This window comes from Varroa destructor, unplaced genomic scaffold (assembly GCF_002443255.2).
Source record: "Varroa destructor unplaced genomic scaffold, Vdes_3.0 BEIS01000003.1, whole genome shotgun sequence".
NCBI classification, from domain to species: domain Eukaryota; kingdom Metazoa; phylum Arthropoda; class Arachnida; order Mesostigmata; family Varroidae; genus Varroa; species Varroa destructor.
In genome coordinates this window covers 56,606,163-56,615,570 of record NW_019211456.1, presented here as the reverse complement: position 1 = coordinate 56,615,570, position 9,408 = coordinate 56,606,163, and the positions used below count along the sequence as shown (strand labels likewise).

General features: G+C 39.7%; 1 protein-coding gene across 6 annotated transcripts in view; it reads right to left on the bottom strand.

Annotated features, from left to right (window-relative positions):
- Positions 1 to 6,267, bottom strand: part of LOC111246299 (uncharacterized) — a 14,610-nt gene extending 8,343 nt beyond the window's left edge. For 2 of the 6 annotated variants that reach the window (XM_022795653.2, XM_022795655.2), the window contains exon 1: positions 2,522 to 2,874. The gene's annotated coding sequence lies outside the window, so the exon portion shown is untranslated. Of the gene's footprint in view, positions 1 to 214; positions 414 to 1,792; positions 1,940 to 2,521; positions 2,877 to 6,186 lie in introns of those variants that run through there. The other 4 variants (XM_086984847.1, XM_086984849.1, XM_086984848.1 and 1 more) reach the window with 4 other exon arrangements.
- Between the last annotated feature and the right edge of the window lie 3,141 nt (positions 6,268 to 9,408).

The following is a 9,408-nucleotide window of genomic DNA, read 5'->3' as shown; positions in this document are numbered from 1 at the left end:
TGTATATTTAGTCCTTGGCTATTTAAATAGCGCCACCTAAAAATGTCACACAATCTCGAATTAGATAAGAGATAACTCAGCAACTGCAACTAAATATCTCGTGCGTTTTTAGTTGTGTGAATGCTACCTTTGTTTGTGTTCTTATGATAGCAAACGCGACGATCCCGTTGCTAGACAAGTATTTTTAGGCTGCAGTAGAAAGAAAAGCACTTACACGGGCTAGTACGTGGTTTCTTCACCCTGACTGCGATCACTGCTGCAACTTAGTTTGATATTCTCAGAACGCACTTTTGCACAATCCCCGTGACGCCCGGGTCCTGGGCTTATACTTGCAGCACTGTATTTTCAGGTTGTAAGATGTTCGTAATCCCCTGCCCATTCCTGAACCCGTCCTTTGACATAATGCCACACGTTTTCGATCTGATTCAAGTCGAGTGAACTTTCAAGCCATAAGAGAATTTCAACACCGTTGACGATAAACATCTTAAAGACACACTTTGCCACATGACACATAGTTCTCATCCATTCCCGAACCCGGACCAACATTTTCTTCTAAGTTACGTCACTACACTGTCGTCTTTTAGTAATCTAGCTGATTAAATACAGACCGCGGTTTCCAGCCAGCACAGTGGATGGAGACCACGGTCCACACAGATACTTTGCTGAGGTGTTTGTACTGAATTACATGAAGCTCGTGCAATCTTTTGCCAGAACGTCTGTAAACATATTAAACATTACCACCGAAAATCTCAGATTGTACTTTATCCGACAGCTTCCCTAGAACTGGTTAGTTTATTTGAAGCGCGCATACTTTTATGCACAAATCAGTCGAGTCCTAAAACCACTCAGGTTGGTACGACGTCCAGGGTCGTTACGGATATAGTGGCCCCGTGCTATTCCTAATTACGAAAGTTATTGAACTTCACTGTAAAATAGTCTGTGGCCACAACAACGTCATTGTCATCAAATATATAAGAGTAATACTAACTGCCGTTATACACCTCAAATAATTTTTGTCTATTCATGAACGAAACGGACATCCCAGTTGCACGTAATGGCTCAAATGTTGTGTACGCTGTAACGCATAGCCATTGGGCCAGACGTTTCCTTAAGCGTCTTCCTTTCCATAACCCTTAAAAAATGCTTCTCTAATCATTTTTGTTATCATTCGAATGAGGTAAACGGCTTTCACATAAAAAAAACCGCATGTAGATATTTAGTTCGGGTGCGAAGGTGCCTTTGACCATACTCTACAACATGTGATATTTTTAGGTGGCCTTATTTGATTGGCATTATATATAGAGCATTCTTTCAAGTCACTAATAATAATAATAATACAACAATCACATCTAATTTTGTAAAAAAAAAAATTGAAAATATTGATTTTTCAAGCGTACCAAAGCGCACTCGTCCGTCGACTAGGGCGACGATTGGTATGATGCCACGGCTCATTCAATATAAACACATCCACAGAAATAACGCACAACGTATTTGCACGTTATTTTTTTTTGCTCAGTGTAACACTTACGAACTCATTGAAAGAAAACAACTAAGCCAAGTAACATTTCAGGAAGTTAATATCCGTTGTTACTCGTTAACGATTCAGTAACCCTTAGAACACTTACCAAGTTCGGAAGTTTCGACAACAAACATATCAAACAACTTTGAATCGCTCTATGGCTAACGACGTTGTCGAAGATACTAGCTTGATGTTTGGCGCAGTAACTGGCTTTTTTTTTTTTTTTTTTTACACAGAATATAATATTACTTTCTAAAAATTTCATTATCTTACCTTGTCTTCAGCGGGTTGACTTGTATATTACACAGGTAGATTGCCAACACGATACGCAACTAGTCTATATATATATATATATATATATATATATATATTTTTTGGTTGTATGCACCGTAGTAGTTATAGATATCGCTAGGTGAATACCTTGGCGAGTATGCTAGACCTAGTATACCTATCAAATATTATCAACTGTGCTATTGTTCAAGTCATCAGTTAAAAACCTAATGGCTTTATCACTCACTCTCCAGGCAAATGAATGGAATCTTCCTTTAACGCAACCATAGCAAGTTGCGCTCACAGAAAGAACACTTAACTCTAGCTTCGGAGTTGGATATTGCAGGAAACCGAAGGGGCCTCGACTAAGGCTGGGTCATTGTTACACCGAGCAGGAAATAAGCAAAACGTATGTTTAAGAAGATCATAAAAAAAAATACAATTCGTTTTTTTTTTTTTTTTTTTTCAATTTAAAGGCCTCGTGCAGCCATTAAACATATATAGGTTGAAAAAAAAAATAGGGTTTAAAACCTACCTAGTCTTAACAACTAATTAATCATTAGAGAACCCTGAGTGACATAGCTAGTTCTCTATCATACGGTAGTGGGTATTTTTTTATGGAATGATGCAATATGCTTGTAATGTCAGTCAGTTGGTGCAGGATCTTAGTTTCGACTGGCACATTGTATTTATCTTTTCATCAAACACTGTTTTTCATTACACGTTTCTCACCCTGTCGAACGAGGAGCTGGATCTTGTCAATTGATGTTGACCCACCGTTTTCACTTCCGTTTAACAATTTAGCTCATTTCATCCAATTTATCCAAAATAATAGCCTGACACTGCACAATTTACACGTTACTCTATGATATGAAATCATTGTCACTCGAAGTTCGTTTACAGCTGCTGGTCTTCGACTTGATGATGGAACCTCGTCGAGGGCCGAGATGACGTCACTGAAAGTACTTCTTGGGTCTTGAGGGGCCGATTCATTTACCAATGCTGCGCTATAAGTGCCAGCATTGGTAAAAGTTTGTGCATCTCCAGTGGAGGGAAAGATTGGAGAGAGTTGACATCTCCACATGGACCTGCCGCCAGCAAAAACCCTCTTCGGTCTTGCAGCAGATTATAAAGACTCCATCGCCCTTAGAATGACCAGCAGAGTTCTGTAGGAATCTCATTGTTTTTGCTGAGATACCCATAAAGCACGAGCCAGCAATCTTGGCTCTTGACTACTTAGCATAGCACACGTAATGATCGATAAAAAAAAAAAAAAAAAAAAAAGGCCGATATTGCGTAACTCTAACAAGCTTTCAAGGATTTCATTTTTTCTCCCTCTCTCCTATATATTTTTGCCGACATGGACAGATGATATTTCGGAGGCAAGATGAGCCCTTACTTTAGTGTTCCTTAATATGCAAGTCAAATAAGACCGCAGTGTTTGTGGTTTTCTTTTTAGCATAAACTACTTCGAGCCGGCCATCAAACTAGAACAACAAGTTTGGGCATTTTTCAAACGGAGGCGCGTACTATACCCGGTAGCGCCTACTTTAGTAGCGCTATCAGTTGCGATTTTGCAGCGACGATAAAGTCTGCATAAAGTGTAATATGGATGATGGCAGTGTAACGATACGGTCGAACGTTGCCACGCACGCTGTCATTAAGCGTCGGTGACGTCCTACAATCCCAGCTGATATCATTTTGAAAATATAAGACGTCCGATTTTAGCTAAATATCCGGTTCGTTGGTCGAAAGGTAAATTTGGGTTTGGTAAATGTTAATATTGAATTTCAGGTGATATATCAGTATAAATATGTGACAATTATGCCAGTAAATTTGACAAAAGAGTGAAAAATAGTTATCGAATGCTTCCTTACAACTATTATGCCCCCATGGTACAAAACATCCTGCATTCATAACAAACAAACAAACAAACAAACGTACATATACTATAGTACTTTGAACAATCAGAATTTTAAGAAATCCACTGTGATATCATAGGCTGTGGTCAACGAGTACGTAGCTGTTTTTCCCCACGTTTACGTACGTGGAATTATTGCGAACCTGCGAGCGACCCAGGCCTTTTTCATCAGTTATGCACATGTAGCTCCTTGCAACTGTTTCGTTCGCAAAGGTCAAACAAGTTAACGCATATAACTGTTTTGAAAAAATTAAAATTATTCCCGTTAAGGGTAACATTATATAGTTAATAAAAAGGTCATGAAGCATATCACCATACCTATTTAGCTGTTAAATAAATCCTGGCTTTTTTCATTTTGAAAATTTCCTAAGAATTAGACTGAATAAAGGGGAGCTAAGGCACATAAGGCGGGACTCAGCGTTTAAGCTTCGATCGAATATAGAAACAGGACGGTAATAAGTTATATTAGAAGGGCCTTTCACAGTTTCTTCAGGAAATGACAAGATACCCGAAGATCCTGTTTCGGCTATAAAGAGGTTAACGAGGTAACGATTGTTGTCTTAAACGTTCAGTGGTTACAGCAATGTATATTCTTCACTTCAGTAACGTATTTTCTGAACTAGGTTTGTTTACTGAACATGCTATCGACTACGTCATGGAAATTCCGTCGGTCCCGTTCGAATGTGACGCATCCCGGCTATTCTTTGGGTTAGCATTACGTACGTATAGCAGCCTTTCTTTTAGATTCAAATGTTGATCCGATTCTTCGTCTCGTTTAGTTTACTATTGAAATTGCTATTCATGCTCATCGTAAGATTGACCTACTAGATACGTCGTCTTTTTTGTTTGGCAAATGAATATAGATCGTGGTCGAGTACGGACACCTGAAGAGAACAATTTTCACAGAGACTTTTCTCACAGTAACTGGTACAGTAAGTTGATAGATCTACTCACTTGAAATGATGTATCGTTTGAGGCTCAGCAAAAAGAGGAGAAATATCGCCTACGAAGCAAGAAACACCACAAGTAATATCCTAAAATCAAACACATGTATCGAGATTGCGTGGATATGACGGTGAGCGCGTACATCTTGTAATTTTCGTGGTAATATCCAAACAGATTTAGGAGCTGGAAGTTGTGAGGCACGCCACGCCGAAGGGGTGAAAGGCTATTTTAAGCAAACGACGATGCGAATCTCCGTGGATCTGTTAATGTAACCGAGTTACCTACACTCGGCTTAAACAATAAATGATCTTGGCCTAACTGTTTATTACAGGACACGTGTAACAGGGTATGTATTTGACAAGTTCAGCCTATCCTAGTGTTCAGACTAGACGACGTCAGCACAGACAAGCTCACGACCAGGCAGCTCATGATGATATATATTTTTTTTGCTTTTCGTCAAGGTTCTCTTATTATTCGCGCAACATCGCAGGTTCTGCTCAGTCTGAAGAATAATATACAACGATATGTATAATAACCACTACGCAATCGCTCTTCGAATTTGCTGCTACAAGGTTTATTCCATACACATCATTAGTAAGGGTACCGCACGAAACTTTCTTTAGATATGGTAAGTTATAACGCATCTCTGTCATGAACAGAAAATTTAAAATAGGACATAATTTGTTGAGTAAGAGTAAGTAAGTAAGCAGACAAACGTCTGCTTCTTCAATTAATAACGTGTACTGTGCTATTGGCGGAAGTAGAAGGTTTACACGTCGACAGTGACTGCGCCATTTAAGTGAGCACGATTAAAACTGTCAAAATGATTTATCAATGTAAATCACACAATGTATCTGCACAATGTAAATCGTAAGGACACACACGTGAAAAAGGCGGACCTGCGAGATAAGGGGAGCAATGTCTTTAGGTGAGACTGAAAAGGCATTGTTTGATTTGTTTACAAGCACTTTATACTAATAGATATGCCAGGTTGAATAAACTATAATATGCACATAGCAGAAAGTGTTGTCGGCTAAAGTAATTGCGCACTGGGTTTGCCGGGTTTAGACCCTGAACTACAGGTAGCATCAAAATACACGCGTTGTAGGTATCGTGGTAACAACGGAGTTAGGTGGTAAAGTCTCAACCAGTATGTGACGTTCTCAATGGTGATGGTTAAAAATGAACAAACTTCAAATGCAGTCACATACACACAGCGTCAAAAAAGGTCATAAACTGCACCAGTCCGAATGAGGCACGACAAATACTTCAGTTGCGCTTCACACACCATTCATGAGACGTTCATAACCTCAGTTGTAAGTTACCTAGTTTTATATGTAAGTGACTTTTGATTGAAAGGCACGCGTAGTATACATTCGTCAATATTTTAGCACCGAAATAGCTTTCGACGCACGTTTTACGACTATATCAGTGTTTTTAGATTGTTAGAACGGCCCGACAGTGGCATTACGTGGCAGAATTCGGACATTTGTTCTGTACCTACGAGATAGCGAATCAGCGATCCACTCACCTCGTGTGCGATGCTGAAAATGTGAGCCAGGACCGCTAGGACAGCAATGCTTATATCCTCCGTTTGAGGGCCGACTAGATAATGCTGCCTCTTGTGAGAGGGTGGCCTGCATGACAGCGGCACCCTGTGGCTAGACTGAAGCCATTAGGGTGCTCAGCCTATAGAAAGCCTACCGGAGCCATCTTTTTTCTGTTTCCGAAATGATAGTTGGCATATGCAGAACCAATTGAATATAGTGCGAAAACGTATTGCAAAGGCTGTTACTAAAACGTCATAACTTAGTTCGCGCCATCGAAATGCAGTAAATGCGGCATAAATAGTAATTGGTGTTTGTTACACACAATCTCGATATTATGCGCATCGAAACTCCTATTTCAGTTAAACTTTTTGCCATCTTATTCATTTGTTAGAATATCGTTGCTGGTAATCTGTTTAACAGTCTTGTTTCGTATTTTCTGTGCGCCTCTGCGCTCTCTCCAAAGTCCAAAAAAAGTGCCGGTGAAGATGGCAGGCTATGGCTATGAAACCATGACCGGACGGGACTACGGAGAAAGGATCAGGACACAAGAATTATGTCCTCCTTCTATCGAGGCGAATCCTTATTCGAGTTAGCCGATCGAAACAAGTCTTGCTTGGGCAGGCAACGATTTTCTGGTCCGTTGGATGTCCTGCTATTCCGCTATTTTTGGGCTATGATGGCCATAACCAGTTCAAGCATGTATTGAAATCAGCCAAACAACATTGGCCGGCATATGTAAGTTTCGTCCTGTTCATGTTGGGATTTCTCAGTGGTTGCCGCACTAAAATTTTAATGACAATGTCATTGTCGCATGTCCCAACGATCACGAAGTTGTATATACAAGTTTATAATTTTTTTTTACGTTTATTACCAAGTTTTACTATCTCGGCTGGACCATAATTATCTCTCATCAATAAATATTAAGTTGTAGCTCTAGCTAACCGAGTAATGAAAGTTATCCAACCTCGAAAAACGTCATGGCTGAGATAAGCTTTAGGCTGAGCCATGGGTACGCTGCGTTACCCTCTAGGTAGCCTACAAAGCAGTAAATCAAATCAATAGAAACGAAATAAAGACTTTGGCGAACACTTTTTACTAAAAAAAGGCTTTTTAGCTTACGGTATCATTATTAAGTAGTATGGCTGACACTTCTACCGATCGGTACTAGCCATCTGAATCAGAGGGTTTCGTAATTACTGAGTTTGAGCCGATCTTCCTAGGGCGTCTTCCTAGAAAAATCATTGGTTTTATTGAAGAAAAAACTCTAAATATATAATTCGACCTGCAGTAGATGTCCTGCACTAAGAAAAGCAGGAAGAATTCAGAAAAAAAATGCTAAAGATCTCTTTGAATTAAGAAAGAAGTTCCGACAATTCCCATGAATGATTATCATGAATGGTTATCAGGGCAACCCTTCACTATAATTTTAAACTAGAAACCACAGGGATTATTAGTAGTAAAGAAGGTCAGTTACGGTTATGATCTTGATTCAATTTCAGGCCACTCTTATTTACCATGGAAAAATTACTTCAGCACACAACAGACACCTTTACTTCGCGTATTAGCCCAATCATTTATAACAACGAAGCTTTTACATATCGCGTATTTTTAACAAATTTCTATACGGTATGTTACATTTTTCATTATGAAAACAGGATTGTTGCATACATTGGAAAGCACTCAACATAGATGTGATGCGTATTAACACTAAGATTTGTTTCCATTTGAAGTTTTAATCAGTACAAAAGATCTTTTGTCTAATGTCTAATGTAGCTCCCTTGAATTTACTTTGCTCAGTCGGAGCACGGCAGATGTACTATCGCAGTAATAGGTTTGCCTTTTCTAATACATATCTCCAGATAAAGCTCATTATAAAAATGGTAAGTATGTCGTCCCGTATTTTGGCATTTCTTCCTTTTGATCCTCGCGCGATCCAACAACTTCGACGTCTTCGTTCAAAATTTCTACGAACATTTGACCCCGGCGGAAAGTGGCGCCAGCTGACCGACGGCGCGTATCACGTATGGCAGGCGTTTATTGGCCTATCTACACTAACGGTCCTGCTCCGTAGTTCTGGTTCGGATGATATACTATGGCCTGTAGTGGTAGCGGCTAAATCGCTATTCGATCTGGTGCTAGTGGTCAGAGCCGGGACTGATCCGCTTAGTCTATTCGGTGCCGGATCAAGACGACGGAAATGGAATGTCCAGCTGTTGGACACAATCTATCACCGGATCTGGATTGTAGTGGTAACGGTCAGGCTGCAGTTCTATGCCTCACTGGCGATTTATGACAGTGATGCTATCGAGCTCGAGCTACTTTTGCTACTGAGAAAGGTTTGTAAGAGCCTATTACGTGTTCGAGTTATCAGTGCCATGCTCTATATACGCGTACATATAGAACTGTCTAAGCCCACTTGTTGCATGTTTTGGTTCATTTTCGAATAGGTAATAAACGTTTTACCGCGCCTTCTTTTGCACACGTTAATCGCTGACGTCCACCAAGTATCTGGACGCGATGAGACCCAATCTTCAGTTCTTCGCGATCGGCCAACAGGTAACCCAACAAGCAATCGTGAAGCAACGGAAGCTAAAGGGGCTGAAGTTCCACATGCTGGAAGTAAATATAAGTCAGTAGCACAACAAGCCAGGGTTAAGCTCCACTCACAGCGACCCAATGAGAAAAACGTGGGCACAAATACTTCTTAATACAAACAAGCATAGTAGCTCCTAAATAATGTACAATAATATAAAACAAGGTAATTTTAATTTAAAAATAATTGTGTTTTATCAGACTACCATCACTACTTGATGCCTGAAATTTCACCTAAGTTGATTGGTAATTTGCTTAGCTAGCCAATGAAGTGGTAGGGTGGGTGATCTATTCTTACCGAGACCCAAAATTTCTTATAGATTAAAACAATTTTGTTTACAAACAAAAAACGAAGGTGCAGATGTTAGAAGCGTGATGAAACTATGATAGGAATTAGGTTACTTTAATGGCTAATCAATGATTTCGCAAGGTATAGTACGTCATCTATCTTCTAGGTACCGCAAGCCAATTTTCTGGGGTTCGGCAAGTTCGAACAAAGCTGAACTTCTGAGTTAAAAGTATTCTATACTCGGATGCATGATTAGCTATGTAGACATATAATCGGCAGGAAAATGTAGCTAGATAAGTAATTGTAGATAGTAGACAAATGA